Genomic DNA, 15,115 nt, shown 5'->3' with positions numbered 1-15,115 from the left:
AGGGGTACATTCACAAAACCGATCACTCCCGGGGCCGTCGGTACTTCCCTAAGAGGGAACAACCGGTGCCCCTCTTCACTCTCTCCCCATTCGTTATCCATCATTCTCGCTCTCAAACGGGTTCTACTTGCGGGAGGGGAGTTGGTGATTGTGGGTTGCCTCCCCGTTATCAATTGTGGGAACTCCACCGCCACCCGGTTGACGGGAGGGATCCCCTCCGTTGTATGGGAGGGTCCCGGTTGTGGCGGCTGGACCGGCAAGGACGGATAGAGTGACCCCCAGCCTTGTGCAGGAGAAACCTCCGAAGAGGCTGCTGTGGCTACGGTGTTTACAGGCGGGGAAAGGGGAAGGGCTGCCGGCATCGCTGCCGGCTGCAAGTCTCCCGCTTGAGACACATGCATCTCAGTGGGTTGGTCTCGGGGGCCCAAGGGTGCTGAAGGCACCACTTGATCTGCAGAGGAAGGTCCCGCCGGTCCACGATATGGGGGTGGTAAGTGATCGAGGGGTTCCCAGGATTCAGCTCTCGACTCACGTTTTTCTTTTTGTTTTATTGGGAATAGCCCTACTCTGACATTTACCCAGAGCTTAGCATATTCCCTCTCCTCAGGATCTGAGGGGACCTTGTTCTCCACATAGGAGAATAACTTGTTACACGTCCATTTTTCAAATGTGCCTAACACTGGCCAAGTGAGGTGACTTCTCAACTCCTGTCCTCCCCAAACCTCCATACAATAATGTATTAATTTCTCCTTTGATTTCTCCTTCCTCTGGGGACAATCTTCCCAGTGTTTTAGCATCCACCCCAAGGGACTTTCCAGCGGGATGTCTGGTGATTCCTCCCCCTGATCGGAGGAATTTTTCCCTGTGCTTCTTCTTTGAAGCTTACTCTTTTTCTGCCCCATACTTCGCAAATATATTTTCTTACCTGTCTTCGACTTCTCTGTGAGTCGGTATCAGTTTCTGCGTTGTGTACTTACTCTAGGAATCAAAATTTGCCGATACTCACCCGTCAGCGAGCTGAGCTGAGGTCTCTTGTAATCAGTACTTTTGATCCTCTTCCGGACCTCTACCTGGGTCCCTTAACTAAAAGGGTTTACCAGTTCCCGAGCTCGACAGGACGTATCCTTCCCCTTTTAGTTCCTTGCGATCAGTCCCCCGAGACACCCTTTGGCCTCAGGTTTTTACAAGTGTGTGTCGAGAAAAAAAGCTTTCACTCTGGATCGCTTCCTTCGCGGCCAGCCGATTCCCTCGCGGGAGGATGGAAACGCGGCCTTGAAGTCCACACTCGCTTCGTGATCAGATCACATCTCACACACTCGCCCGGTCGCCCACTCAACCAGCAGTACTTACAGCTATTTTCCTGCGTGGGTGTCTTTGTGCACAACAGACGTTTTACGAGCAAAACAAGCCGCGGCTTCCCGAAGGCTCCGTGCCTTCCCGAGCTCTCCGATCCGGATCCTTTTCTTTTTTATTGTGGTTTTTATCTCAGCCTAAATTTGGTTCGGACGTCGGAACGAGCTACGGGGGTTCTCAACTCACCAGGCCGCCAAAATCAGTGGGGGTACCCGTCCTGGGCAGTGAGATTCCCCGCAGTTTCTCCGATCCGAGTTCACGGCACCAATCTGTTATAAATGCAAAGGCAAATTTAGGTTAAATAAAAGAACAGTTTATTATAAAACAATTTTTATAATAAAAATAAACAACGAGGAAAAACCACAATAAAATAAACAGCGCAGCGCTGGGTGGACAGGGGTCTATACCCAAAGGTATAGGTGTTCCCAAATCCACCAAGGAGGGTAGACTGTCCGGGGTTTTTATAGGGATTTTGTGTCCTGAGGCCAAAACTCTGAGCAGTTACTGTTCAACAAAGAGTTTAGATGGCTGGTTGAATGAATTTCCTGGAACCGTGGAACTGAATCAATAGACGACTGGGCAGAGTCCTCTCGTATGTAAAAGGTTCTGAGTGCTTCTTGATTGTATCTTCGGTTGGGCTCTCAGAGTGAAGTATCCAAGTCCGGTGTGGAGTCGACAGTATCTCGGCCTGGCTCCTTTCTTTGTTTGGCTTAACCTGCTTTTTCTTTCAGGCTGATGAACGTCGCCTAGGATCGTTACCACCTGAATGGGTAGTTACTGCTGGGTTTGGGGAAATTCTTCGGCCACACTATATTTTATATACTTTTTACATTGTTACAAATCTAGTTATATACTTATTTATTCTTTCACGAATTTTTATCCAAGGTTACATTTATCACATTGAGGCAGCAGTGCAAAACCTGCCTGTCCCTTTTATTGCAGAACAGGCATTATAACAGGTGGTTTTGAAGGGGCTTTTTAAACATAAGCTAATGCAGGACTAGCAAATATATGCCCTGTTACTACTCCTCAGAAGGCCTTAAGTAATCTAATCTACATGTGCTCCTCCCCCCTCTGTACATACAGATACAGAACCAGTTCTGTCCCTAAAGGGGAAGCAATGTGGGCTAATTAATGAATATTTGCAAAACACTTTGTGGAGGAAACCTGCTATATTGTATAATTAACCTGAATATAACCTGATACCAGCCAGATCCCAGAGGAGTGGTCCAGATGGCTGGTGCTCCATCCTTCGCCCTTGCTGCTGAAGCCAGTGCTCTTCCTGTGAAGCAGATGAGGGGGCTGGGACATCTGCATGCTGTTTTCTGTCATGTGAGATTTTACTTCTTTAAATTAAAGAATATCTCTGCAAACTAGATATTTGAAGTCTGCTTCCCTTTGATCTTCAGTGCCTTGATTTTTTTAATTTGCAGTGAGACCATGAAAGGAGGTGAAGGAGCACAGAAGAGGGGGCAGTTGGAAGGAAAGCTGAATTAGTGCCTATCCCTACCCTGCTTTTCTGATTATCCATGTTTTATGGGCAGTTGAACTCCTTAGCAGCCTTGTTGCAAAAACCAGAAGGATTTTGCCTTTCTAACCGTAACAGCATTGGTTGGTTGTAGGTTTTTTGTTTGTTTACATTTTGGGTGGTATTTTATTTTTTTTTTTATGGACTAAAAATCTGTTGATGAAGAATGTATTGTGTAGAAAAAAACAGTATGTTGCTCTGAGCACATGGGGCCTGAGCCTGGTTCAGTGTTGGGGGTTAGGTGTTTTCTTTTAGTTCTGGCTTACCTGTGGAATTTTTACCCATTAGTTTTGGGGAAAACCTAACGGGGAGTACTTGGTGGGTGCTTGAGAAAAGACAAAGAGTTCAGCCGGGCCCGGGGTGGGGTGGGGGGGGGGGGGGGGGGGGGGGGGGGAGGGGGGGGGGGGGGGGGGGGGGGGGGGGGGGGGGGGGGGGGGGGGGGGGGGGGGGGGGGGGGGGGGGGGGGGGGGGGGGGGGGGGGGGGGGGGGGGGGGAAGGGGGCAGGAAAAGGGGAGGGTGGGGACAGTTTGGCGGGTTTTCTTCAGCTTTGGAGAAGAACACTTTGGGCACAGAGCTGTTGGGGTGGGGAGAGGGGACCCAGATGGAGCTGCTGCTGCTGCTTCTTCTCCTTCTTCCCTCTTCGTTGGTGGCCTGGCACCCCTGCCCTGCCGGGACGTGTGACAGTGCCAGCCACCGCCGCGGAGCTGCTGATACACCTCAGCCACTGGCCTGGGATCTCAGCTTGTCCCTGCTGTTCCAGCTGAGTGTTCCTCACAGCCCTGCAGGAGCACCGGGACTGACTGCCCGAGGGGGTCTGTGAAGCAAAGCCTCTCCTCCATCCTTTCCCATCTCAGCTGAGAAAGCTGTCACATGGTCCCTGGTTCTTTTTTCTTGCTAATGTTTGTCTGCCTGGTTATAAATACTAGTAAAGAACTGTTATTCCTATCCCCAGATCTCTGCCTGAGAGCCCCTTGATTTCAGAATTATAATAATTCGGAGGGAGGGGTGTCTACATTTTTTCATTCCAAGGGAGGGTCCTGCCCTTCCTAGCAGACACCTGTCTTCTAAAACCGAGACATTCAGGTTCCTTGCTGGCTTCCATGTTATTTCTTCATCCATACCAAAGCCTCTCACCACAGCTGACTTTGCTATAGAAATATTATTTTTTTTTTGCCTTAACTTTAAAAGTTAAAATTAAAAGTTAAGTGCCTGTCCTTTAGTGAACTGTCTATGTTGCCGAGAAGGAAAGGAACCAGGCTGCATAAAATTTGAGAGCATGAATTCTGTGATCAATATGTTTTGTAAGAATGGTATTACTATAACCCAGGAATAAAAGTTGGAAAAGTTTTCTGAGAAGAGCTGCTGGGATGATTAGAGAATAGCTCCTCTGTGAATTTAAACTGTTTCATTCATAAAAAGAAGTTTAAGTTTGGCTTTAGCAGTCTGATCATAGAATTAATTTGATTGACAGTCTCTGCAGTCCAAATGTCCCCACAGGTGTCTATCTCTGAACACAGCTAAACCACACTGAAGACAGGCCTATTTCTCATCCTAACCATAAAGGTGACTGAAGCAGAAGAGGTAGGGTCACAATGACTGACAGGGAAGGCACTGGAAAAAGGGGTTGGGGTACAATGATTGATGGCAGTAGGGAGGAGGGTACAACTCAGAAGAAACCAGCATCAAAAGGGGAAAACAGAACAAACCATTTGTGCAACAAATCTCAAACTTATTGAAAACACGCCACCACAGTGTGACACCATCTTTTATTGATAATTAACTTGTCTACTTCAGTGTGCTTTTTGTGGGCCTCTCTCTTTTAATTTTATATTCGCAGGCCACAATACTGCAAGCAATATTGAATTGTAGCTCTGCTAATGCAGCCCCTTGTAACTACTTCTCTGACCTGGCAAGTACTTCTGGCAGAACAATATTCACAGATCAACTGAGATGCTGAGAATTCTGGAACCCCTGTTGAAGTCAGGTACTGTACCTTGTCTGAATACTGAAGTTATGCTTGAGGCAGCACATAATGTGTGTTCCAGTGGCCTCTTCATGAGGGGTCTAAGCCAGTGGTGATTTTAGTACTAATATTATCTTAATTTTTGCTTGCCACCAGTGCTCCATAGCAGGGACACTTAACTCTGGTTCCAGAAGCAAAGGGAAACATTTTCTGTAGTTGTCTGCTCTCATTACAGCCTTAAAGTTGTCAGAAAAAGAGATTAAGGCTGTGTCATTCTTGGTTTTTGTTGCTATCTTTGCCAAGAAAATGAGTTGTCACAAAATCTCAATTCCTAATCTCTTCTAATTAAGAGCCCCTCTCAGCCTGAGACTTAGGGGAGTTTTAATGAGAACAGACATTGATGCAGAATGAGCATGTTCTCACTGGGGCTACTCCAGTGGCAGCCTGAATACTTCCAGTTCTTTGCCCTGCTGGAATTTAGAGGTATGTTTCTGAGTGGGGAAAGTGAGGCATCTATTCTAGGTTCAGCAGCCTCCAAATATTCTTTAAGGCAAGAAATGAGTGATATAAAAGCCACCAAGCAAAAACAAAATACCATGAATGAATGCCCCCCCCTTATTTACGTACTTTGAAAAGTCTTTACTTTGAAAATGCAGTGGCCATATAACACAAGGCTTTTTGTCATCACTGAAGGTGGGAGTGGTGTCCACTGGAAGATTTCCTGGTACCAAAAGTAATTCTAAAAACCCTGAAGTCCACCTCTGTTTGGAAAAAACAGGTATTTCTCCAGCAGTAGTTGTGTCTGGGAGATACTGTCAAAATCCAGTGTCTAGAAATGTTCTGTGAGCTCTTGGACTTGGGACTTGATACTACATTTCTATACTACATTTCTTGCATAAGAGTTTATACCCATTGTTGTAGAACAATAAATTGATTGTTTATAACATTTTTTCAGACTAAAAATTGCTCAAACAGTGGCATGGGACTGCCCTGGAAATATGTAAGCATGAGAGGAATCACTGTGTATTTCAGAGATGTGTTCACCTCTCAGCTGCTTTCAGAGTAGCCCAGGGATCTATGCAGGTGGAACAATAATACATCTTCAGTCATTCATTTTCAGTACTCCAGTTGCATCAGTAACCTTATTCTGGTCATAAATCAGCCTTTGTAAATCCAGTTGGCTAAAACCTTAATCTGAATGCATGCTGCAGACTCACAAACAGCCAGCACAATATGAGAACACCTGCTTTTTTGAGATGTAGCACAAAAGGTGGAAGCTCAAAACTACATCCCATGGATCAACAGAAAGCTGCACTATTTCCTGCTGTTTCCCTAAATAATCAAAGCAGGTTTTGTCTTTCAGAAAAGTTAGTATAGCCTTCTGTATGCAGTGTTAAGCTTTCTGCATCTTGGAGTTTTACCTGCCTACTGATTTGGGTGTTTAAACTGTTGTTTTATTTTATGATCAGGTCATTTAGGCTGATGTCAAAAGTTCAACCATCATTAAAGCTTCTGTGAGGCATCTAGTGTCTAATGCATTAGCAAAGCCTTTATCAGAGCTATAGAGCAGGAACTGCTGAGAAAGACCAGCAACACATGAGCAGATAGGAAGGGACCTACACTGATCTTTGTTTTGCTAATGTTTTTTTGGCTATGTGACTTAGTGTTGAGGCTTTGAAAGTAAAAGGTTAAGAATGATAATTTCTTGCTGGATCTTCAGGTCCAACAACCTGAAATATAGGACATTTAATCCATCAAGGGACTTTTAAAATTTACCCATATTAAACATTGGCCTGTTTTAAGTGAAAGTGGAAATTAGATTTAAGTTTTACTAAAGAATAGAGAACAATGATAAAATCCTTTTGGTCTTTTAGCCTCTATAAACATCATTCCTTATTCTTGGTGCATATTCTAAAGAAGATGCAACATGAAACTGAAGTCCTCATTTTGGTCCAGGTCCTTAGCCTAGAAAATTACATTAAAACTGCAGATGGTCACTTAGGCCTTTCAGATACAAGTGTTCATCCTCATCCAGTGCAAACATGAAGATCCATCAGTAAGCCAGAATAGTTTTACTTTCATATTCAGACTGTAGATTTTACAGTAACCAAAGTCTTGGATAAAACATCAGCATCAGGACAATCAGCTGAAGTTTGCCAGTCCTCAAGCTTTTGCTCACAATGGTCCTGTGTACTACAGGCTAGCAAGAGAAATCTGTAATGCCTTTAAACCGTATTTTGTTATTCCTTTATGTGAGCACCCACCATTATGATTTGAAAGTATGATACAGGTGATACTAGCTGCTCTACAGTGTCCCACAACATATAAAATGGGCAATAAATCATGTTTGGAGTTAATTGGGTAGGTACCACACAAAATAGGACTATGTTTTTGAGTTTGTCCTTCTGCCTTCCTTTCCAAATGTTCATCCTTGATTAAACATAGAAATGATAGCTTCAGAGCATATACTCAATATATGGACTAAATATGCTGATCTTCTTGACATTAATTTTGAACCAAGATAAGTACATTAAATTTTATCCCTCAAAACAAATAATCAAAAAAACTAGTTTTGATAGACTTCAAGAAGTTTATCTCTGGAATTCAGCACATGAATAAAAATTTGCTATAGGAACATTACAGGCTATTGCATATACAAGTATGTTCCAAGATGTTAAGGAGGTGGCCTGCCTAGTAGGAAGAAACATTCCCTAAATTTCAAAATGGTCTCTAAGCTTAGTGATGGCTGAAAACAAATGACTGATGCCTTCACAAAGTATAAATTGCTGGTCCTTGCTGGCAGAAATCCCCACTGAATGTAAGCAGATTCTCAAAGTGCAAGGTGAGGGCTCAGCTACTCAAACTTTCATTTTGTGTACGTACCTATCACAAAGCTCATTCTCTGCTTATGCTATAAATATGGGTGAGTTACCTGTCCCAGTGCCAGAGGTAAACATGGTGAAAATCCCTGCTGATATGAATCTTTCTTCTAGCTCAGCATGACATCTCAAATTAGCTATCATTTCCTTTTCTTTTCCAAAATATTTTTTTGAACTCCAAACTACAGTGTAGCCTAAAAAGTGAAACTACTATTAGATGCACCAAAGCAAGAATGTTTTTCTTTTTTCTTAATGTGCACACACACACATATGTCCCTATTTTCAGCCTGAATGACATTTTGCAATTTATTAGTTTTGCAGGATATTTTTGCACTTTTGCTGACTTACAGCTTCAAATGTTGTTGCAGGCTAGGTCCTGGGGGCCTGTCCAATCCCTGGCTTCTGCCAGCAATGAGCCCAGATAGTCGTCCCACAGGACAGAGCCAGCATCCGGGGTTCTGCAGGCAGCCTCCAGCCAGGAGTAACCCTTGGAGCATGGGCAAAGGCTTCAAGGTGATCAGCTCTTTTAGCAGCGATTTCTGCTAAATCTGCTAAATTCTGCTAATGATGAGCTCTGTTCAGCCCAGCCAGCTCCGTTCAGAGGTCACCCCTGCCGATGCAGACAAGAGACGGGAAGATCATATAACGTTCCACAGAGTCTTTAATGCAGGCTTCAGCGAAGGGGGCCAGTGATGGTCTAACCCCGAACTGGGTAAAAGCTGGGGTTTTTATAGGGAAAGGGAAAATCAGGAAGGGGACCTATGGATGCTAGCTTTGGAGCAGGCTGCAGGCCCCATGGCCTCTCAGTCCTGCCTGAGAAGCTAGCCTGAGAATTCATAGGAGGTTTTCAAAACAATCCTCAGAAACAGAAAACAACTGCCAGGTGCTGTTTGTCTGTCCTCTTGTTTTCCTTGCAGGAGAAAGTCAGGGGGTGGTGAACCCCACTAACCAATGATGGTGATGTGGTGATTTACTGGCCAATAAGAGTTTCCTTTCTGTACTTTCCACAAACTAATCTATATAACAAGCCTAGAGCAATAAACTAGAAGATTTCTCCTGTTGTGACTCCCTTGAGAGTCCGTGTTGTTCTTTCCCGCCGTTCCCAATTAGAACGACAGGGACCAATGGTCTGAGACCAGGATAAGGTGACCAATAGTTAACAGGGAGATAACATGAGTTCCTGAAACAGGAAGGGATCCACAGCTTAGTCACAGTGACTAGGCAGTTTTATCTTATTTTAGGGGATTGATCTCCAGCGAGGATGCCTGCCAGAGGACTGTGTCTCCTCCAGAAAATGTCAGAGAGCCGCCCAGGGAACTTAATATCTTTCCCTGAGTAGAGAAAGAATCCTCAGACTGAAGGACAATAGGTCCTTCCTATAATTTGAAGTTTAATCTGGTGTTCTCAGGATGGTGTTCTCAATTCTGCTAGTGCAACTTTGGCATGAGCAGGACAGCAATCAAGTGTGAATGCAAAGAGGAGCAGAAATGTTTCAAGAAGACGGGAGCACATCAGAGCCTCAGACTTTATTTCCTTTGATTAACATTTTCATTGTACTGTTCCACTTTGGGGGGCAAAGAAGGACTATATTCCCTTCAAAAAAATTAGGAATGAATGATGACAAGTTCAGATTGATTGATCCAATATAAGAAACTTCCATATTTCTCTAAATATTCTCTAAATATTTTGCTTCATTGGGAACAAAGTGATATGCGTGCACATTATTAATAATGTTAGTAGAATTTAGTGTCTTTCTTAATATTAGAAGCAACTTATTTATTGAGGTGACATTCTATTCCTTGTGTTCATTTTAATACAGGTACATAACTGCTATAACTAATTTTATAACATTAATAAATTATTAACAGCCAGTGCAGTCATGAAATAATGTGGTTATAAACGTTTATGTGGAATGTTATAAACTTTCATGAAAAGGTAGTGAACCAATAGCTGTAATCTAAATTGCACACAGAAACACACACAAACACAAGGTGAAATGAAAAAGAAAAGTTTTGGAAAAAATGCTTTTCTAAATTGAATTAATGTTGGTGTGCATGTGCTATTACTTATAAAATATAAATCATGATGTTCACAATGTAAAGCTGCCATTTTAGAACTACATGTTTTTTCTGAATTTAAAAAAAATTCAGAGCACCGATAGCTTGTGTAAGAGCCACTTGGAAGGACCACACACTTTCCAGCTTTCTTAATTACTCTGGCATATGGCCACAAAACTAACCCTCCTGAAGAGCCCTCCTCCAGCCTCAGCCAGCTTCTTTGGACAGCTCCCACTGGAATATTGGAGTCCTCCAATAAAACAAGTAGGGCAACAGATCCAAGATGAGGATTAACCCAGCTGGGGCTAGAAGGACATCTGAGAGACAAAGATGCTTTCACCAAGTACCTAAATAACTACTCTATTTCCCTTGTGGTGAAGTTGCTTAAATTTCATCACTTCTGCTGAAAATTATCCTTGATAGGGTTATCTTGAGAGAGATCTCCCAGGAAATCTTGGCCCAAACTATTGAGGGATTTAAGAATTAAAGAAGCAGCATCATAAATTCTTCCATACCCAAGCAGGACTTGAACAGCTCCTGGTCAGTGACAGAACACCCAATACCCCTAGGAAAAGCATCCATCCCTAAGAGGAACATAGTTTCTCCTGAGCAGAGACCATGGAGTGATTAATCATCTAGCACCAAATCCAAGAGTTTTCTCTCCAGGCTCTCTGCTCCCTTTCTCTGTTCTGCAAGATGTGACCTACTTAAATCCAGCTCTAGAGAGGAGGAGGGGAGCTGATGTCAGCCATGCAAGTCAGACTGATTCATATTCTGATGCAATCAGCCACAATCACAAAATCCACTTAGCTGGGTGAGGACTCCAGCTACTTTGTTCAATTACACAATTATCATATTCCATTTAATCCCCAAATCAATTCCTGTATTTAGAATTATTTAAGATACTTCAGCAATTATACCTAATTAGGTTCTATCAGTAAAGTAAATAAATCATGTGATGTGTCAATCAGATGGCAGCAATGCCAGCTGAAGGAAGAAGAGCTCCTAAGTCCTCTGCATCATGCAAAGGAGTATATGGGTGTTATATAGCCTTTTGCTATTGCATTTGTGAGAAGAAAACCAGAGAGTCCAGATCTGTTATTAACCATCCAGTCATTTCAGGGCTGTGCCACCTTGGACACCTTCAAAAATGACTGCTCTTTTTGTTGGGTAGTTAGGCCACTTCCCTGGTTAATGTTTATAAAAGGCTCTGAAGAGATAAAGCAAAGAAGGGAAATGTCTGATTCCCACAATCAGGATCCGCTGTCTTGCCTATAGAGAGGTTTTCAGACCAGTTTCAGAGGAAGAGGGTCAAGCAAGAGTAGACTGTCCTAGTACTGGAGATGAAACCTCCAGAACACTCCCTGTCCTCACAGGAACCCCTGTGTGCAGGTTCAGTGGCTGGAGCTGTATGATGACATCCCCTCCAACCTCGGGCAACCTTTTTTTTCCATCAGCAGACTGGGCTGTTTTAAGGTCTCCTGATGCACTCCAGACTTTGCAGAACCAGCAATTGTGTACAGTCTGTCACCACTGTAATTATGCTTTCCTATAGGAAAAAGCAACCAATTTTAAAAATACCAGCTCTGCTTTTTGGCCATTTTATTTAATTCTTGCAGGTTTTTCTTCATATCAGCTAGGATATCAGGCTTTCAGATGCAGAAAATTATTTCTTTAATGCCATCCCATTCTGTCTTGCAGAGCAAAGAGTTTTAAAGCAGGGGCCTGTAATGCCAAAGCACAACTTTCTACATCTTGAACTGAAGAAATCAAAGCTATGACATTTCCATTAAAAAGAAGTTTTTTTTAAAAAAAACAAAGTCTATTTTATAATCTCACACACATGTGGCATTGAGAAAAAGTAGACCTAAATGACTGGACATCTTTTTCAGCTGCTGAGCACAAATACCACACAGACATACTCCTCTACTGAACTGCTGTGAGGGAATCACTGGAGAGCACCATGTAATTACTAGCTGCAGTAACTGCAGTTACATGTTAGATTTGACAAAATCGTTAGAGCTAGTGTGTTTAAAAGTCACCATGAGAGAGACTTTGCTCCCAGGCAGAGACTGTGAAGTGTCAGCCTTGGAGATGGGGCCTGGTGTGTTAAACCCACAGCACTCACATGCTCTGTCTGGTAGTCAGTGCTTGGCTGTCTCTGTTTCCACCACTTGTCTAGGGATGAACATTGTGAGAAGAGGCTGCCTGGAGTCCTTTCTGATCAAGCCCATGTGCCCAAAAAAAAGCATTTGTTCCTTTTTGGTGCCTGTTTCTTTACCTGGATAAAAAAACAAAAGAAGCCTGAAACTCTTTTCATTTAGGTTGGTATAGGTCAGGAATTACTCACTGGGCTCAGTGCGGTAAGTGATATCAGCACTGTGTACTCTACCCAGAGCATGTAATTAAATAGCTGATGGTTTGCAGGCAATTGCATTTAATCTGTGTTCTTATAATTTGTAGTGTTATTGTGAGGGTGATTTTCTTTTGCTCTCAGACTTTCAATTTGTCTTCCTGTTGAACATTGAGAATGCACCTGAAGTGAATGCTCTGCAGCAGTGAGGGCTTCCTGGCTGTGCTGTGCCAGCAACTTGGTGAAAAGATGAGCCTGGGGCCAGGGACTACAGTTAGTAGCCCCTTGCTTTATTTGGATGGGACTTTGAGCAAACTGGTCTAGGTGCAAGGTGTCCCTGCCCATGGCAGAAGAGTTGAAACTGATGATCTTCATGGTCCTTTCTAACACAAACCATTTCATGGTTTTATGATTCTATGATTTGCTCCTGGAAGTTTTAACCCAGGTGAAGGTTTCTTCAGCTCCTGCATTTAGTGGAGGATTTACAAGCAAGTATACTTTCCTCAGGCCTTTGCAGCAGTCTCCAAATTTATCCTGACCAAGCTGACAAATAGGATTGGAAGAAAGAAAATAAAGGGTTGGACCACTTAAAGACAGGAAGGTGTCTTGTACTTAGAAGTTGATCTTCTGCAGTCTGACTGGTGGCAGGAGCAAAGTATGTTGGCAGTCCACATTTTTTACTTTTATTGAGCATTAACAGAACGTGGGGCAAAACCCAGACTCACTAAATGAGGGATATTTTGAAAGAAAATGTGAATTCACCAAGAGACAAACAGGAAATAGGAGTCAGGGAAAAACTGATGAAACTTTTCAGAGGCCACCAAGAGACTAAGAATGTTGTGATCAAGATACCCTTGGAGAAATGGTGAACTCCTGACCTGTTCCCTCATCATACTGAAAAATCCTGTGTACAGTGGCACCGTGTCCAGTCATTCAGCTATTACTTGTATGCATCTGACTGTGGTACAGCAGGTCACCAAGCCACTGAACAGGGGTAACCTGTCACTACATTTGGATCTTGGCATCATGGGTTTTGGGAAAATAGCAGGCAAGTTTTGTAGTAGGTTTGTGTCCTAAAGTGATAGGTGGAGTTGGAAGGATTTTGACCGTGGAGGATTCTGAACATGTGCTGAGGAATATATTGTGTGCTGATCTACAGCCTACAGATGATGTTGCAGTCGCTCTGGCATAGTTACTAAGAACCAGCCCAAATGATATTAATAGAAGTAAAGCATTGCTGCTTAATGATACTGTGCCATTAACAAAGCATCAATAATGGCAGGATGGCATTCTCAAGCACCAGTGCTTGAGAAAAAGCTAAGCAGTTCTTAAATAACCACTGTACAACTTGCAATGCCATCAACCTAGATTCATTATTTTTTTTTTTTAATTAAAAACTGTTTGAATTAATGCATGAACAGTGCTGGGGAAGGGCATTTGGAATGCCCGCTTGGTAGAGAAGTGTTTCAGAAATAGAATGTGGACTCTCTCTCCTTTCTTTGCATGTTGGAGAAGACACCTGATGGATGGGGTCCCTTGGGGGATATAAACAGATACTTGATACCTGTTAGCCTTGGATGTGGCACTCCAGGGAACTCATGCAATTAGGCCTTTAGGAAGCTCTGGTGATCCAAAATGAGCATGCTGATTGATTTTAAGCGTTGGAAAGAATGTGTGCTTGTGTTGCTCACTGAGCCTTATCTACCCAAACTGGGTTGTAGTCCAGATGGTCTTGCCCTGAGGTAATTTGTCATAATCTGAACTCACTCAGTTGCTGTAATTTATATGAAGTGATAACTCCACTCCATCCAGACATATGTGTTTCCATGATGAGAAGTGACCTTGTGTCTTATTCTCAATAGACAGGTATAATATGAATAGTTAGACAAATTGCTACTGTTTGCAATGCCTGCTGCTTCTGAAAGGAAACCAGGAAAAAGGGTCTGGAACTGAAGCAAACTTGTCTCTCGTCATGGTGCATCATGGTGCTCTGCTTCTGCAGGAGCTGGTGGGGAATCCATATGTTGTTACTCTTGCTGTGTCTGTTCTGGGTCATGTGGGAATGTTGGTCAATCTCATCCACAGCTGCTGGCTTTACAGCAGTAGACTGTGTGACTTTAAGGCAAAAAGGAAACCCAGCATGTCTCACTCCTAATGTCATCAAGCCCACGCCCAACTGATTTTTAAATTGTAAAGTAAAATGGCACCTGCAGTGTCAGATGGATTTCATGAGAAGCCTGAGAGAACCTGTCTGTAAAAGGTTCCTGATGGTAACTTCTGAACTGCTTTCCTGCCCAACTTACTTATCTTGTCATGCTGGACCAGCTCCAGCCTCAGAGGGGAGATGGAAACCGCTGATCTGCTTCTGAACATTGGTCCCCAGGCAGCCCATAATGTTCTCCTGTCTCTAGCGCAGAAGGCTGTAGCTGGCAGGCATGTGCTACCTATGAAATGCTTAAGATATATGAATGCTGTGGGGGTGTCTGACCTTTATCTCTGTGCAATGATAGGGACATTTATTACAGATTCCGTCATTCTCCACACATTTCTATAAAAAATAATGGGGCCCCACATGGGTGCCTCTAGTCCTTCCTTTCATCTGAGAAGTGATAAATGCAACAAAGTAGCTAATTAAACATTTTGCCAGTGTGGCATGCACAAATAATTGGGATTTCTAGTAATAGTGCTGTGATAAATGAAGGAGTTAATGTATTCTGATTGCACCCAGACAATGCAGATAAAATTATCAAACTGCATCTTGTTTTCTCTCCCTAGCACCCCTTTTTTGCCTCCCTGAATTCCTGTTGCTCCTCCAGGCAGACCAGACCAAGGTGCTAAAGAAGATAAGATCTGTCCCAGCTGGATATCTCAGTAGAGAAAACTTAAAAATATTAGATGTCAGGTCATGGTCTGCCTGAGCTCCCAGCAGATCCTGCCCCTGGGAAGAGGATTGGCCCCATTGTACTACAGCCTCCAGAACCG

This window comes from Pseudopodoces humilis, chromosome 3, assembly GCF_049639895.1.
Source record: "Pseudopodoces humilis isolate 2021_Gansu_Grassland_sample_001 chromosome 3, ASM4963989v1, whole genome shotgun sequence".
Taxonomy (NCBI): Eukaryota; Metazoa; Chordata; class Aves; order Passeriformes; family Paridae; genus Pseudopodoces; species Pseudopodoces humilis.
The sequence above is the reverse complement of the archived record's forward strand: the minus strand, read 5'-3'. Positions refer to the sequence as shown.